This window comes from Mus musculus, chromosome 3 (genome assembly GCF_000001635.26).
Source record: "Mus musculus strain C57BL/6J chromosome 3, GRCm38.p6 C57BL/6J".
In the NCBI taxonomy this organism is placed as follows: domain Eukaryota; kingdom Metazoa; phylum Chordata; class Mammalia; order Rodentia; family Muridae; genus Mus; species Mus musculus.
Genome location: NC_000069.6, coordinates 118496308 through 118514096, shown reverse-complemented (window position 1 = coordinate 118514096; position 17789 = coordinate 118496308). Strand labels below are relative to the sequence as shown.

Genomic DNA, 17789 nt, shown 5'->3' with positions numbered 1-17789 from the left:
AAATGAAGCTCACTGTTTATTTTCTTCCCATGTAAAGACAAAATATGTGCTGTGAAATTCCTCATTTCCAATGGACAGTTCCTATTGTGAAGGTATTAAAAATTATCTTACCTTTTGTTTGATGAATCTTTTAATGGATCTGTGAAAAATGGGTGAGATCCTGACTTCCAGTTGAGATTATTACTTTTATTCTATGGTAGAGAGGAAGTAGCCAGTTAGCTTAGTTGGCTATAGCTTGGTAATGTTACATAGTGTATCCCAGAATTTGGAAGAGTCATACAGAATGGTGGCCAAGAACTTTATTTTGCCCTATTATATTTTCGACTATATCCAGGCAAATAAAGAGGTAGAAAACAGAGCTAGCTCAGAAGACTGAAATTCAAATAAAATTAAAGTAACAGTATAAACCTCGGAGTCAGCAAATGAAGGCGGGAGAGAATTCAATTTTAAGTAGCAGTCCATTGTAGTTGGACGGCAAGCATAATTTGTAAGCCATGCATTAGGCTACAGAAAGAAGCATATAACAAAGTCTATGTCCAGCGTCTCTACATCCCCTGGAACAATGGAAGCAAACAGTAAGTTTATGATGTGCTTCGAGCTGAGAAAGAGGTCCTGGTGAGAAAAATCATTGACTTAAAGTTCGACAAAATCCTTTCTAAAAATTAATTATTTTATTTATTTGCATTACAAATGTCCCCCCTTCTAGTCCCCCCTCCCAGGGTTCTTCCCCTCATTCCCCCTTCTATTCGTCTCTTAACCTCTCTAATACTTGGGAAGAAGGGATAAGGGGGTGAATCTTGCCTCAAAAAAAGAAAGTAAATCTATTGAGCACAGGAGCTCTGGTTTTCAAAGGCTTCCCTCTGTTGCTGGAGTGAACGCTAGCATCACTCTGTCAGAAGTGCAGCTTGACAATGAGATGGTCATATCTGGCTTTGCCTGGGAAATTAAAGGATTTGACCCTTCTGCGTAGCACACTACTCTGCTGGCAAGCCAGCTTCTTCTCTTCAAAAATGTAATATTACTGTAAATACAACAGATTGAAACAGCAACTGAGAGCATTTTTTAACCTTCCCCCAGTTGAAAGTAACAAATCGATTTTTATCTAAACTTTTGAGCTGAAAAAATGTCTAATTTTTTTCATAATTCCAGGGAATTATGGATTTATTTATTTATTTATTTAACCAGTAAAGTAACGGGACATTTTAAAAATATAGAATGATTTGTTTTATCTGCAAGAAATACATCACTGATGAAGATTAAATCTAAACATGTTCTTGTTTAAACAGATTGTAAAGCAGATGTCGTGAGAAAGCTAAATAAATAATAAATATGAGAGGAGTCAGTATTACTCAGAGTGAAAATGAAAGCCCTAATAATGACAGTGTTGTGAACAAAACATTTGAAGAAGATGCAGGATGCAGAACATGCAGGATGCAGAAAGTGCTGTGGTTGAAAATTCTCATTTTATCATACATTCTGTAGGATGTATTTTATTGCATACTTAAAAATCTAGTATCATGAATGTAAAGCATGGTAGGATTTTGAGGTGTTACAACAATTATCTTGTAGCATAAACATCCACTTTAATTGTCCCCAATATCTTATGAAAATGTTATATTTAATGACTTAGGTTCTTGAGTACAGATGACTAATTTCCCAGCTAACTTAATTTGGCTGTATGAACTAGCCATTTAACTAATAAACATTTATTTTTATTCTGATCATTTTCTTTTTACATATAGCCCAATTTCCTGAAAGCAGTCGAGAGTGTTTAAACTGATCATTTTTATGGAATGCATGGTGTGTCGTGAGCAACATAAACAAATACATTAATTGCCTTATCATAGTTTGATCTGACAGATGGGTCCCCAGGCACAGAGCCTAACCTTTTATTTTGACACCTGCCACGTCTTGCCAGCACTGACCCTTTCTCTTTGCCAGAGTGTCGCTGTGTGGTTCACCATGGTTGCATTAATCTCCAGGTTTTAGAAGGCATAATATTGGAGTCCTTCTGAGAATCACAACCATCAGTCAGCTGATACGACAACAGAAAGTATTTCACAAATCCATCCAACATCCGCTCTTGCCTGCGATTCAAACACATTTTCTCTTTTCCCAGTGACCTACTGGCTCAATAAGATTACACAGAGCTCCTTTCAATCTCAGACCCCATATTGTTAACATGTGACAGGAACCATTTAATTTAGTCATTTAAAAGTCAGAATTTATTGGAGAAAAAAATGTTTAAAGAAACTATGCTTTGACTTTTATGCTGAACGATACTTTTTGCCCAGAAAAAAAGTGCTGCTTTACTGTAGCTAAAGAGTTAAAAACAAAAGGATCACTTAACACTTCACAAGGAAAAGAACCATCAGGGCAATAATTATGTGTTGTGATTCATAATGCACACAATCTCCCATTTGCACCTTTGGTGTCTGGGGTGATTCCAGAAGCTGTTGTTACACGATATGCGTCCTGGTTAGCACAGCTAAAAGCACCTGTCTGGTCCATTAAAGATCGAGGTTCGGTTCTAAAGAGTTTCAGAAATCAGTGAACATACAGAGGGAAGGTGAACTATGAGAACACATCCATTATTGGGGCAATTTGGTGTAGATTTCAAGGGATTGTCTCCTTGAGCAAAAGCAGACTATAATGAATTATAGAAAATGCTGTCATCAATCTTTGAGGGGAAGACGTTAGAACAAAGAAACAGAAAACTAGATATGTAGATAAGAGAAAGGTCCTCAGAAGCATAGAGATTGTTCCACTAGCTCAGACCAGTTCGGTTTAAAATGCCACTGTCGAAATGTGCAATTTTTCTTTCCTGGTGGCATCTGCTAGTTCTAGAATAAGCTTATTTGATAAAATGTAAAAAGCCTGGGACTAAGACTTGGTTAAGCTAAGTTTCTTAATAATTTAGAGGCCCATTTATGCCAGCCAGAATATATATGTACACTGAAAGAAGTATGGGATCTATATCTTACAACAGTGAAAGAAAATGCTGTTTCACGCCTGGGGCTAAGGGGTATTGGAATCAAGGTAATTATAGAGCGATGGCGGCTGCATGCACCTCTGCAGCATCAGCAGCTCTTTAATCTTTGCTGATCCCTTATTAATATGACTCAGCTCTGCTGCACATATTCCTCCTTCTGCCCTGATTCAGCTTTCACAGGATTCTCTGACATTCCGATGACTCTGATTTCTTCATATATGAAATCTAAACCCAGATACAAAGCAACAACAGCAGTAACAACAAGTGACATGCCCAGTTCAAGTTTTAAAGCATGGTTGCAGTGTTCATAGGTGACTATCCACACTGTAGCCTCTGGGGAGAGGGCCAGAGACGGTATGTACATAAACATGACAACTTGGGTGGTATGAATTCCCAATGAGGTGAACCTCTTAGATAAGATATGTCATAGTGGATTTGAACTATACTCAGAGTTGGAAGTGGCCAGGTGTTGCTCAGTACCCACCCAGAACAGCAAACACACTGAAGATTAGAATTGAGGAAACCTTCCAGCTCTTTGCTGAGTACATTTGATAGTTACTGACTCTAACAATCATGATTTGGTACTTTTGTTTGCCAAATTTGTTCCTTATATTTTTATAATAACTCAGTTATTTCTATTAATTTTTCAAAAAAGGGGTGATGATTGCACACATATTAGTGGTAGGTAAGAAACCAGAATTTCCTGCCATTAAAAGACCCAGACTGTTTTCTCTGGGCCTTCTAGCTGATTAGTATATAAAGATCATAAAGATCAGGTCTCTATCACCAAATTATAAAAATCAAGTAAAGACATATAAGGATCAAATCTCTATGACCGAATTACAATTCTCTGCACACTGGGGTTCCTCTTCAGAAAGCAGACACTGTATTGGCAGCAACTGGACAGCTCATATAATCAGTAATAAGAATCAAAGTACAACGCATTTTGTAAACTATTAGCAGGCTATTCTAAATTAAGATATCATATATTTTTTTTACAAACCACTCTTGGGGATTTCCTAGATAACTTACTGGATAAAGTATTTGCTGTGCAAACTTGAGGGCCTAGGTTTGGATTTTCAGATGCCTTGAGAAGACAGACACAATATTGTGGGTCTATAATAACACTGTGTGATAGTACTGATAGACAACAGATTCCTTGGAAGTTGGTGTTTCAGCTAGCCTGGCATAGTCACAGAAAAGACAACAAAGAGGCCCTGTCTCAAGGTGGAGGCAGTGGATCAATATCCGCCATTGTCCTTTGATCTCTACACTTTTCTCATGGCATTCACACATAGTAACACACACACACACACACACACAGAGGCATACATAAATACACTATCATTAAGATTAAGATAGTTATCTATCATCTATCTATCTATCTATCTATCTATCTATCTATCTATCTATGTACCTATCTATCTATCCTCGTTAGTCTCCCTAACACATGAAAAATCAATTGTATAAGCAACATTCTCATAATAGTTATATGTATTTAAATATCATCCATACTGTTATGGATTCTTCTTGTGATTTGACAGTATACATCATATTGGTTTTTTCTATTGTATTTGCTACTTTTTTTTTGAAAACAGCAATTAGACACTAAATTTACAAAGATTGCCCCAGGAAATAATCTTTGAGGCTTGCAGCTAAGTTAACTGTGAATGTTAAATAAAAATATTTAAGCCAAAGGATACTTTAAGAACTACCAAGAGGAAGTCCATAGTCAATAAATTAATGAAATGCTAAAGGCTAATGATATCCAAAAGGAATAGAGAGGGTTTCGTGATGTGCTGTTGAGAGAAGCTGCACATTGCAGGTGGAATCTATGCAGCGTTTAGAACAAGAGATGATACTGGGAAAGGGGGAGGAGGAACTACCCTACTTCTGACAGAAGAAATCCTCCAATGAAAATCATAGGTAGGTTCAAGCCATTTGTGTATTTGTGTGCATTGATACATACCTATAGAAATAGGAGAAATTAAAGGCAGCCAGAAAACAAATCAATAAAGTTTAAAAGTCTGAAACTAAAACTGGAAACTATAGATTTTTGTAGTTTTCAGCACCTATTGGGTAATATTAGATTATAAAAATGTGGACATCTTGAAATAGAATTGCAGGACCAGCAGGCTGGTTCATCAGCTAACGGCAGGTTTATGTCACTCGGGATAAAGGCCTGAGTTTGACTCCTGGAACCTATTCATCAAAGAAGATAACCAATTCCTGCTGTCTTCCTTTAACTTCCACATGCATTCTATGGTATTCACAGGCCTGTATACATATACCTTCACACGTACACACATGCCAGACATGCACACAGGCACCCACAATCTGCATAAATGCAGAGCATAAAATAGGACTGCTTTTACAATATATCACTTTCTTTCAGGTTCACCAAAGGCACATTACAGAAGAAGTAAAGTGCTCAAAAATGTATTCCTTCCAAATTCAATGCCATACAACATGGTAATTAAAATTTCTTAAACCTCAGACACATTTCCAGGAATAAAATCACTATTTAAACAATATTACCATGCTTTCCTGTGACCATCTGGCATCTCACTTTAGTGCAGAGAACAAACAAACTAAATGGCAAGAGAATTGCTTCTTTAATAAACAACTTTATAATCGCAACAGTTTTATTAATCTGCGATACAGAGACACTAATTAAATTACAGAATTCTCACAGAGCGTTAAGAAAATTTGGACTACTGTATGTACAGTACCTTACATAAAAATCTAGTTGGTAGCAACATCATCCATTACTTTATGAATTCTCAGCTACACAATTTTTAATAATGAAACATAGTGATTCCGATATAAGTTCGTTTTTAGCATTCAACTGTGACACAGAATGAAAGTGCAAAGTGGTGGTAAAATTTTTCCAAATGTGTGAAGTTGTTTTCCAGATAAGATTGAAATCAATGATCTAATTATTCTAGAAGCTGATGAAGCATGCAAGTCTAACGAGGTCACTGTGTGGCATGCTAAGCAAGAGCAGTGTGGAGCCTCAAACACATAGGGTGTAAATGATCCCCGTTCTGTGCTTCAGGATAGTAGTGAAGTCAGAACAGCAACTCCACACAGCGATCTTCCTGAACACAAAGTGAAACTGAAAATGAGAGATACCGAAGTTCTTAGTTGTCTCCATAAAATTGGAATACAAGCTATGTGTCAAATTCACTTGAAAAACAAGCAAAGAAACTCCCCCCCCCCGCGCCACACATACAAAAACCAAAATCAAAACAAAACAACAAAAAAAAAAATCCTCAGTTGCTGAAAGTGGGGGAGGGGCAATAACACATATTAAAGTTACCAAGCAAGACAGGGTTATGTGGAACTAATTAAAATGCACAGAAGTGGCTTATGGTTTCCTCTGAAGTTTTTCTGAGTCCAGGTTGGATGAGAAGGTGTTCTTAAAACACTTAGAAAAAAACACACAACACACGTGTGACTTATTGCAGCTTACTTCCCTGGGCTTTAAAGTTTGTTATTTTCCTTTCAATGTGTTCTCTAGTTAGCTGTCCTTTGTATCATAGTCTGGTGCTTCAGTTATCAAGACGATAGTTCTACTAATTGAATTTGTACCTGTATTGGACCTGTGGTTGATGTTTCAGCACTTTATACCTGCTTTTACATTTGTAATATTTTTGTGGATGTTTCCTCCTGACATGCCTGTAAGTAAGTAATTTTGCTTCTCGTTTGATGACTTCTCTACAATGGTCACATAAGTCGTTAGTCTTGTTTTCTTTAACTGTGAATGGCCTATCAAACCATGCCCCGATTGCAGTTTTATGCTGAGGAAAGCCCTATGAGTTGGGGCCACTTAAGGGTTCATAAAGAAAAGGCAGGGAAGGTCATTTTTCAGTACCCAGCTAAATTCTCCTTTTATCTAAAATAAAAATAAACAAAAAAAGATATTATTTAATCTAGTGCATCCCAAACCAAACAAAAACCCAGTCCTCCCCAGAATCTCCTGTACATGGGAAGAGGCAGTCCATTCATTTACCCCATAAGAAAAGACACACTGGCTCAATTGATTTATCGTCATTTCTAGTCATCCTTGACTTTTCTTCTTTTACATTTGTTTATTTATATACGTAGGATCCCCTCCAGAGGTTAGAAGATAACTTTTAAGAGTTCTTCCTTTTCCCCATGTGGGTTACAGGGATCTAACTCAGGCCCTTTGATCTTGACCGCAAGCAACTTTATCCAATGAGCCGTCTTGTGTGCCCAGCACTGTTCATTATGTTTAATGTTTGTGTTTCTTTAAATATTAGTCATCTCCTCTGCCTATGCTCACCTTTCCTGCACGTTCAATCTAGCTTCCTGACTCTCAATGTTTTTTTTTGAAAGTTCTTTAGACATCAAACTCCGGGTCTTTGAGCCTAGGCATTATCAATCAACTCCATCTTAAGCTCGATCGTCCTTATTATGTCTTTCTAACTCCACCTTTCTGTTTTGTTCGGGACCACACACCTTTCCTGAGGATTGGTTTGCCCCCTTTCCTTATTCCACAGAGGAAACGCCTTTCTGGCAAAGCTCAGCTCTTCTCTTTGTCAGGCATTTCCAAAAGCATGGCCGTCACACCACGCTGCTCCCAGCGCCTTGCTGCCTAGACCCCTGCACTTCAAACTCCACACATACCCATGCTTCTCGTCACAAGCTTTCCCGGTCCTTCCTTTCATTTGTGAAACAGGATCCTGTCTTGGTTTGATTTAACTACATTTCCCCCAAAGGTTCATCTGTTGGAAGCTTCCTCTCAGGGTTGAAGGTTTTAGGAAATAGTGTGGACCTGTAAGAGTGGAGGAACCTACAACAGGGGAGGGATTAAGTGGCAGGTTCTTAGGTAAACCCAGACATTCCCTCAGAAGGGAAGGAAACATACCTACTGATATTCTGATGAGTTTTTAAAAGTAGGTGTTTTTAAAGGTTTCAAGTTGGTCCTATCCAGCGTTTCTGGCTCCCCCTGAATTCGGGTGAATTTTTCCTTCCACAAGCAAACGCCTCATTGTCATTTGCCATGATGAAGCTACGAGCAGAAGGACCCTCGCCTTCACAGCTGGCAACATGCTCTGAAATGTATGTTAGTCAACATCACTCACAGAAGCAAAACATTGCTGTACTATTAGTCCTTAAGATTTCACTTCAGTTGTTAAAAATGCACTAATGCGTGCAGTCGGTAGTCCGGGATGTGTCATCATAAGGTTTGCATTTTCTGAGTTTTGCTTCTGCTCTATTTTGACGTCTGCTCCCTCCTCTGTATTCTCATTTGTGACATTAATCTTTCATTTCACATAAAGTGTGAACTTTTTCTCTAAGCCCATTTACTTTCATTTTGTGAACTCTATTTCTGTTCCCAAACCCCCCATGGTAGTAAGAACGTTTTTTAAGAACTCTCAGTAGCTTTTAACATCTCAAGCATTCAGCCACCTGTGCTTGTCTGCCTTTCTTCAGCTTCCACATTTTATTTATTTTTAACATGTATTTGTTTTGCTTGTCTGATTGTTTTCTTGCTTATTGTTGTGTGCTTTGTGTGGTGTGTCACAGTGTATACGTGATGAGATGAAGTCAACTTTGTGTGCCAGTTCTGTTTCCCCACCACGTGGGGTTTGCTAGGTGGCAAGTGCTTTACCTGTTGAGTCATCTTCTACCCTCCCCCCCATACACACACATACTCTATAGGCTATGTTTTACCGGTCCTTTCACCTCATACCATGGACTCAGCACCTAGAGAGTGAGTCCTTTGTTCTATTTACTGGTACCCCCTATAATCTTTCATAACGCCGAGGAACAATGAATGAGGAGGCTTTGGTGGCCATTCCATCACCCCTGATACTGTCATCCCTCAACTTAGACGTTTGCAGTCTGTGTTCCCTCGAATCACTGGGGAGATTCTGAGAAATACTCAGCCTCCACCTACAGAGATTCCAATTTAATTGCCTTGGGTGGGATTCAGTAAACGGTATTTTTAAACGTTCCCCAGACAATCTGAAGTACGCCCAAAGTTAACTTTTGAGCTGGAGAGTATAGTGTAGGCTGTGGAAACTTGAATTTTGAAGATTAGTTTAAGATTAATTTTCATGTACTATATTTATCTCAACAATCAAATCCACCCAAACGAATCATTTAACCATTCCCCATGCGAGAGAAGTTGATACTTAATAGATCTACTGCTAATGGGAAATAGGTGCAGGCAAAGAAGTCGCTGTTTTTACACAACATTTTACTTTTTGAACCTATACATAATTAGAGCAGAATATTTTTAAAAGAACATGCCATAGGACCAGAAAGAAAACATTTCAAGATATATGCCTAGTCCTTTTCTCATCTATTCATTTAAACATTAATATTCAATCACATTTTGATTGTTTATAATTGCAATTTTAATTAGGACTGAGCTAATTCCAAGTCAGGCTATTTTAAATGTTAGAGGTTATTGATCTTTCATATGTCTTGTGTGGCTCCCCATAGCCCTTGCCCAAGAAACTCTCCCAAGTTTAAGGTTTCTTTCAATATGTCATTGTCTTTATAGGCACGTACAACACACGCTTATAAAATTTTATATAGTTTAATTCTAACCAAACAACCAATTTGTATAGTCTAATCCTTGTTTTAGAAAGCAATTGACTTTTGAAAACCATCTTTGCAGATTCGTCCATTAACTAGTTATAAAGCTTAATCATTTTTTTTTTTTTGGTTGGTTGGTTGGGTTTTTGTTTTGTTGTTTTTTTGTTTTGTTTTGTCTTTTGTTTTTTGTTTTTTGAGACAGGGTTTCTCTGTATAGCCCTGGCTGTCCTGGAACTCACTCTGTAGAACAGGCTGGCCTCGAACTCAGAAATCCTCCTGCCTCTGCCTCCCAAGTGCTGGGGTCAAAGGCGTGTGCCACCACGCCCGGCTTAGTTTTAATTTTTTAAAAAGAAATGTATTTTTGTAAATTCTCCCTTCGCCATCCCTTCTCCTTTATTTAAAGTGTCAGAAATACATTCTTCACACTTGTTGTCTCTGAGAACCATGCATGTGAATGAGCAAAGCCTCACTTCTTCATAAGTGGAGTAGAGAAATCTGAGGCTGAGGCTGTAGTTCAGTTGGTCCAGTGCATGCTTGTGGCTATGGCTTAGCTTTCCATCCTGCACACAGTACCAGCCTTGGCAGAACACATCTGTAATCTCAGCACTAAGTGATGGAGATAGGAAGAGCTGACAGAGCTCAACTTCAGCTTCATACTGAGTTCAAGGGCAGCCTGGGATAGACCAGGTACTGCCCTAAAAACAATAATAACGGCAACAAAACCAAACCATAAGAGCTGGATCCCGTGCAGAACTGAGTAGGTTCAACATTTAGAAAATCCTTTGAGAAAAATCCCTTCAGCTCTGCTCCAGTCCAGGCTCCCTAAGGGTGGAGAAAATGGCACAGACAGGGTAACTCCCTGTAGAACTGTACATAGATAGAATATTTGGAGCCAGTAGATATCCTAATGATGAGATGGGGAAAGGCAATATTTTACAAGCTTGTGGAATCTGTCTGCAGGTTCAAATCCCACCTCTGACATCCTAGGATAAAACCCTTCTATCATTTTCTTAGGAAGCTAATCCAAGGTTTACCTCCCAACACTTGGATGGCCTACCAGCCTTGACATTTTGTCTTAGCATGATTTAACAATAGCTTTTGGAAAAATGGTAGAATGTTGCTCCCTCTTCCTTGGAAAAGGTGTCTGGTTTTGGCCAAAACCCCGGGTCTAAAAAGCTTCACCTTTTCTCTTTGGGAATATTCACATTAGGCTGTAAATCTTCCCAGCTCCTTAAAAAGATTACAAACCCTCCTATTTTCTATTTACTGTTCTTTTCCCATTTCTTGTGTGCATATAGCATGTGTGTATGTGTATGCATGCTTGCATGTGTGGTTGTGCATTTATGTGTGTGCAGGTATACATCATGTAGGTGCACACCCATGTGTAAGTTGAAGTCGGTAGTCATTCTTGATCTCTGCTTTCTGCCATATTTAACTAGGCAATGTCACTCAGCCAAAAGCCAAACTAGCTGATGTGGCTAGGCTTGCTAGCCAACCAGCTCTGGATATTTACAGTTCCTGCCTGCTCCCAGTCTTTGTGTGAGTTCTACACCGATGCACAAGTAACAAGTTCTTTAAACGCAGAAGCATCTCCACAGCTCTTGTTTTATTTCTCCATGCTTACCCAAGAAATCTTTCTCTCCATGGTTTAATGAAGATAATGATTTTGCCTGTTACTCTACATCAAACAAAATTCTGAAATCAGGGTCAATGATGTTCTCAGCACAAAAACGAGGAATTCAATGGCACAGAAGAGCTGATTTGCATAACCAAAGTCACACAGAACACCGATGGCAGAGACTGATACTCCAGTCTCTTTACTGGGTTGACACTAAATATGAAGTTACAGCTGTACTATCTGAACCTGAATCCTACTGTCTTCAGAAATCACATGGCCTGGAGTAAACTATGGAAAGATCTCTGTCTTGGTTCCTAGTTTATAAAATAGGAACAATTACAGGCACTTCATACAAGTCATGTGTTATGAGGTATGCTACATACAGATGTCTGTGGGCCCAGCAGGTAGAAAGTGCTTGAGTGTGAGGGTTTCTTTACTCTACGGATGGCCCCTCTCCATCTATTTCTTGGCTCCCAGTTTTCCTGATCCATATTTGTTGACCCAAATCTGCTTGGTGTCTACATGCTCTATAAATATCCTAATTCGATAATTTTCTCAGTTTATTATTCTAGTATAGCTCAGCTCTACTAATAAACTGGTGAATGTCCTCACCCCACAAAGTTCAGGGGTATCTCCAGGATTTTTTCCTGGAAATAAGTTAACCCAACAGCAAGTTTCCTCAGATTTTGCAGCTTGCTATTTTTTCCCTCCTTCTGCCTCCTGTACCAACTCAAGCAGACATGATGCAGTTGCAGATATGACGAACTAGTGATTTTCATTCACACATATTAAAGAGTGCTAAAGTAGCCATTTATGTGCAAGCAGGACTTTGATGAATCTCTACCTACAGTGATCTCCCAGTCTAATCAAGAGAGTACATTAACAGCAAATTTAAACAATGCAAAGGGCATTGCTAGACATGTATTTTGTATTGTATTAATGAAAACAAAAGATGGATTATGGATGGTATGGCAAAGCAGGAAATGCCAAAACTCAGTCTATTTGATCTAGTACTAAGAGTATTAGGATAATCAGCCTGTGTTGGAGGGAGGGAGGAGGCAGTGTTTCACACCCAAACAATTTAATTGGCTACAGGAAAAATAAAAATGTCTAACAAAATAAAGTAGCAAATGATAAGATAGAAGGCTGTGTGTTGTATTTTTGAAGAACAAATAAAGTGTTAGTAGTTGAAGGATATCAAAATAGGCATAACTCAGGAAATTAATTGATCATTTTTACAAGTTTCCCTGTTTAATTTGAATATTGCTTTTTTGGAAAAGCCCATTAGAAATGTTCTCCACAGTCATTACGTTCAGGCTGAAGTTGATCCTATTTGGTTTAGAGCCTCAGTGACCATACATTTCAACTTGCCTCTTGCTTGATTTTTTTAACCACTGCTCTGTGAGATCAAATGTAACTTAGCCTTTTTTGTTTAATTATTCCACATTCATCTTTCTTTTAATGTAATATCAGGTAGAGTGCGCAGAGTGTCCCACAAAATAATCATTATTGTCAAATATCAATCTAAAGAGAAAGCAAACCCTCTAACCAGTTGGTATGAAACTGTAGTTTGTGTTTGAAACGAAATACTAGAATTAAGGATAAAATTAATATTTAAATAAGGCATGCACTGCCTGTCTGTAAATGAGAAAAAAACAACTCCCAAGCATTAATTTTTTATTAAAGCATTCAAATTATACTTGACTGAGATTTTTATTTCCATCCAATGAGTTTATTTAACCCCATAATTATTAGTAAAAATTAATTTTTTACTTATAGTAATATATAAAAGTGGTTCAATAAGTATATATACTTTTAATAATCACTTGGTCTTTAAATTTTCTTGATTGAGTCTATAAAAATATCGCCAGTGTTTCTATGAGCAAACACTTGACCAATCTGTCTCCTAAGGTTTGCCAACTGCAAAATCCTGTGGCCTATGTGTGACTAGACAAAGGCAGATGCATTACAGAAAACTATTAAAACAAAGTCTTCTAGGTGACTTAAGCAACAGAATTAACAATTCCCAAATGCTGGAGGTTAGATATTCAAAGTCAGAGAGTGTTAGCAAGGTAAGGTTCTGGTGAGAGCTACATTCCTAGATTGTAGATGACTGTTGTACTGTGGAGCCAGAAGGAGAGAAGGAGGAGGTTCTAGGAAGAAGATGAAGCAATGGTGTGTGTATATATATAAATAAAAGGAAGAGGACAGGGAGGAGGAGGAGGAGGAGGAGGAGGAGGAGGAGGAGGAGGAGGAGGGAGTATTCACTTGTATTTCTCCTTGTAAACATGAGAGCACCTCCCTCCTGATCTTATCCAAACCTAAAATATCCCCAAAGACTATTCTCCGAATAGCATCTCATGGGAAGAAACAGAATGGGGACACAGTTCTTTGAAAGCATTCTCTGCAAGCCCCGCCCCCATGCAGACACAGCACTATCCTGTTACCTCTGTAGTCTGGCCATCTGTGTCACAGCTGCACGCTGTGGGGGAGGTCTTGTTCCAACAACAACTGGTGGAGATGATTCAGACAGTGACACAGAGGGAGTCTCTTAAGATCTTAGAACAACTGTTGGGAGCACTTTCCTTTCCCCTAAAAAGTCATGGCTCAGCGGAGCCCAGCACCTTTGCCTGTCAATCCAAAGTGTCTGGCATCCTTCATTCATTGTGTCCTCTTCAGTCCTTTTGAGTTTAAAGAGTCAAAATATCTCTTCACATAGAGCAAAATTTGTATGCAACATTAAAGCCACACAACATTACTTTCATCAAAAAATTTATCCATTTACCTTTCTTTTCTTTCATTTCCCTCCTCTCTTTCATTTCTTTCCTTTTCTCTCTCTCTCTCTATTTTCTGATATTTTTTCTTCCTCCTCCTCTTCTTCTTCCACTCTTTGTCTCTATTTTTGTTTTCTCTTTAGCCACACGAATAACTTGAGAATTAAGTGAATTTTCATATTCCGTCTTCTTTTCCTTACCCCCTTCAGTTCTTCTCTATCCCCTCACACTTCACAATAATCAGCTAGAAAGAAGCACACTGCTCTTGTAACATGTTGCTTACAGATTTGTTCTGTGAGATATCCAGTTGCATCCTCCCAAGATCCCCCAATAACAAAACACCCTCCATACCCCAAACTCTTTAATATTCAGGAACAAGGTTGCTTTTCCTCCTAAAAATATGTCAATTCCACAGGAGACTTCCCTAAACTCATATATAACATCTTGAGTGTATATCTCAAAATTCTTCTAGCCTGATACTCTATCTAGCCTGGTATTCACTACCAAATTGCAAACCTTCCTCTTTGCTTTGATGTGAATGTCACAGCATCATCCCAATATTTCACATTATCAGTCCAAATTAAAAAAAAGGTGAAAGAAAAGAAAAGAAAGGAAAAGAAAGGTCTCTAGTCCTGTCATTTCTATGGGCTGTGGGCCAAAGGTTAAGGTTCAAGCAAGGCAGGTGTGTTATTCTGAGACCTTTTCTCTTCCTCATACGGCTGCTTTCTTCAACTCATGTTTGCACTTCTTTGTATGGTCATGACTGAAGAGTGAGTGTGTCCTGCGATGTATCTATTTTAAGATAATGAATCTCTGTGAGAGAGGGGATGGGATGGGGAATTTGTGGAGAAGAAACTGAGAAGGGGGATATCATTTGAAATGTAAGCGAATTAAATGATTAACAAAAATCAAGTAAATAAAAAATGATAATGACTCTCATCATGATGCACCACCCTCATAACCACAGCTATGTCTAATGATCTCATAAGAACCCCATCTCCAAATATCATCACATTGGAGGTTATGCTTTGCTACATGAATTTTAGAAGGGCACAACTCAACCCACAGAATGCATTTATTTCTAGACTCTTTTTGTTCGTGAACAGACACATTTCCCCTACAGAATATTTTTTAAACAATCCACGATGCTGAAGAAATCATAATAAATTCTTTTATCGTTAAGCTGCAAAGTTCATTTTGTGAATGTTCCTTAGAGTTGTTTTGTGAACACCCTGCATAACTGCTCTTTAGGGTCTAGCTTATGACACTTTGGTCCCAGTCAGCATTTTTTACATATGAATACAGTAACTGCTAACATACATTAAATCTGAAGTTAGATAAGTGAGGGCAACTTTTTCTTCTAAATTATTAAAAAGGACTGCCATCTTCATGAAGACACTATATGATTTCAACTGATAAAATCAATACTTACATTGAAATGACGAAATTGCCTACAAACAGTAATTTACTGCTGAGTTTGACTGTAGTTATTAGTAAAAAACAAACAAGACCCCTACATTTTTAATAAAAAAGTGTGAGAGATTTTTTAATGCAGAATTTAGATGTGAAATAAACCTAAATAGGTCTGTATGTTCAAATTTTTACCTTAAAACAGGACATACTTAAGCCAATCCAAATCAGTACTTATCCTTTAAAACAGAAGTTAGTGGATACAGAGACTGCTCGGTAATGAAGAGCACCTGCTGCTCTTCCAAAGGGCCCATATTTTAAGTTAATTTAATTTTGCTAACATGTCAATTTACAACTGTCTGTAACTCCAGTCACATGGAATCTAAAGTCCTTTTCTGTCTTCCTTGGGACCATGCATGCACATGGCACAAAGACATATATCCAGGAAAAATACACATACATATAAAATAAAATTTAGAAAAGTAAGTAAAAAAAAGAAATGGAAAATAACTATTCGTGATATATATATATATATATATATATATATATATATATATATATGTATACATATACATATATATATATATATGTGTGTGTATGTATATATATATACATATGTATATATATTAAATATATTTAAATAAAATTTAAATATACATAAATATATGTATATTTAATTTATGGTATTTAAATTTAAACTTTTTTCAATCTTTTCTTTTCTTTTTTTCTTTATTTACATTTCAAATGTTATCTCCTTACCTGGTTTCCCCCATCCCCTCCCCCACTCCTGCTCACCAACCCACACACACCTGCTTCCTGGCCCTGGCATTCCTCTACACTGGGGTATAGAGACTTCACAGGACCAAGGGCCTCTCTTCCCATTGATGACCAACTAGGCCATCCTTTGCCATATATGCAGCTGGAGCCATGAGTCCCACCATGTGTAGTCTTTGGTTGGTGGTTTAGTCTCTGGGAGCTTGAGGGGGCTGGGTACTGGTTAGTTCATATTGTTGTTTTTCCTATGGGGCTGCAAACCCCTTCAGTCCTTTGGTCCTTTCTCTAGCTTCTTCATTGGGGGCCCTGTGCTCAGTCCAATGGATGGCTGTGAGCATCCACTTCTGTATTTGTCAGGCACTGGCAGAGCCTCTCAGGAGACAGCTATATCAGGCTTCTGTTAGCAAGCCCTTGACATCCACAATAGTGTCTGGGTTTGGTGGTTGTATATGGGATGAATAGATCCCCAGGTGGGGCAGTCACTAGATGGTTATTCCTTCAGTCTCTACTCCACACTTTGTCTCTATAACTTCTTCCATGGGTACTTTGTTCCCCATTCTAAGAAAGATGGAGGGGCTGGTGAGATGGCTCAGTGGGTAAGAGCACCCAACTGCTCTTCCGAAGGTCCAGAGTTCAAATCCCAGCAACCACATGGTGGCTCACAACCATCCACAACAAGATCTGACTCCCTCTTCTGGAGTGTCTGAAGACAGCTACAGTGTACTGTATATATTAATAAAATAAATCTTTAAAAAAAAACAGAAAGATGGAAGTATCCACACTTTGGTCTTCCTTCTTCTTGAGTTTCATGTGGTTTGTGAACTATATCTTGAGTATTCTGAGCTTCTGGGCTAATATCCACTTGTCAGTGAGTACATATATCATATGTGTTCTTTTGTTATTGGGTTACCTCACTCAGGATGACATCCTCCAGATTCATCCATTTGTCTAAGAATTTCATAAATTCATTGTTTTTAGTAGCTGAGTAGTACCCCATTATATAAATGCACCACGTTTTCAGCATCCATTCCTCTGGATTCTTATCAGTTTCTGGCTCTTATAAATAAGGCTGCTATGAACCTCTTGTTCATTCAGTGCAATATATTTTACACCAAATAGAAAATGCCATGCTGTGGTAGGATCTAAGTTGATGCTAAAAATAAATTTGCTCCTTTGTAAACTGTCTTCCCAGTGCATTGTAAACTCTTTGCTGTTACATTTGGAATATTGTAGTTTCCTATATAGTTTAAAAAGTCACACTACCAATCTCTAACTGCTGATTGACTATGGTTGGTTATCATAGCTGACGTTTTCTTTTAAAGTATGAATATACTAACCCTTACTTTAGGACTTTGGAAAATTCAAACCTCACAAATGTAAGGTGGAATGGGGAAACAACCACATGGCATTTTTCAAATCTGAAGAAAATGGCTTCTGAAGACTTATTCCAAACTTTAACCTTCTAAAATTAAATTGCCCAGATTTTCGTAGTTAAGGAAATTAATCAGTTAATTAATTTTTGTTTTTTTTGTTTTTCAACACAAGGTTTCTCTCTGTAACACCCCAAAGCCACAGAGATCTGCCTGTTTCAGCCTCCCAAGTGCTGGGGTTAAAGGCATATGCCACCACACCTCAACAATTAATT

The 17789-nt window shown here is 38.0% G+C and overlaps 1 long non-coding RNA gene across 2 annotated transcripts in view; it reads right to left on the bottom strand.

Annotated features, from left to right (window-relative positions):
• Gm26871 overlaps window positions 1-15790 on the bottom strand; it is a 42227-nt gene extending 26437 nt beyond the window's left edge. For both annotated transcript variants that reach the window (XR_867578.3, XR_003954546.1), the window contains exon 1: window positions 112-15790. This is a non-coding gene — a long non-coding RNA (predicted gene, 26871). The remainder of the gene's footprint in view (window positions 1-111) is intronic.
• Between the last annotated feature and the right edge of the window lie 1999 nt (window positions 15791-17789).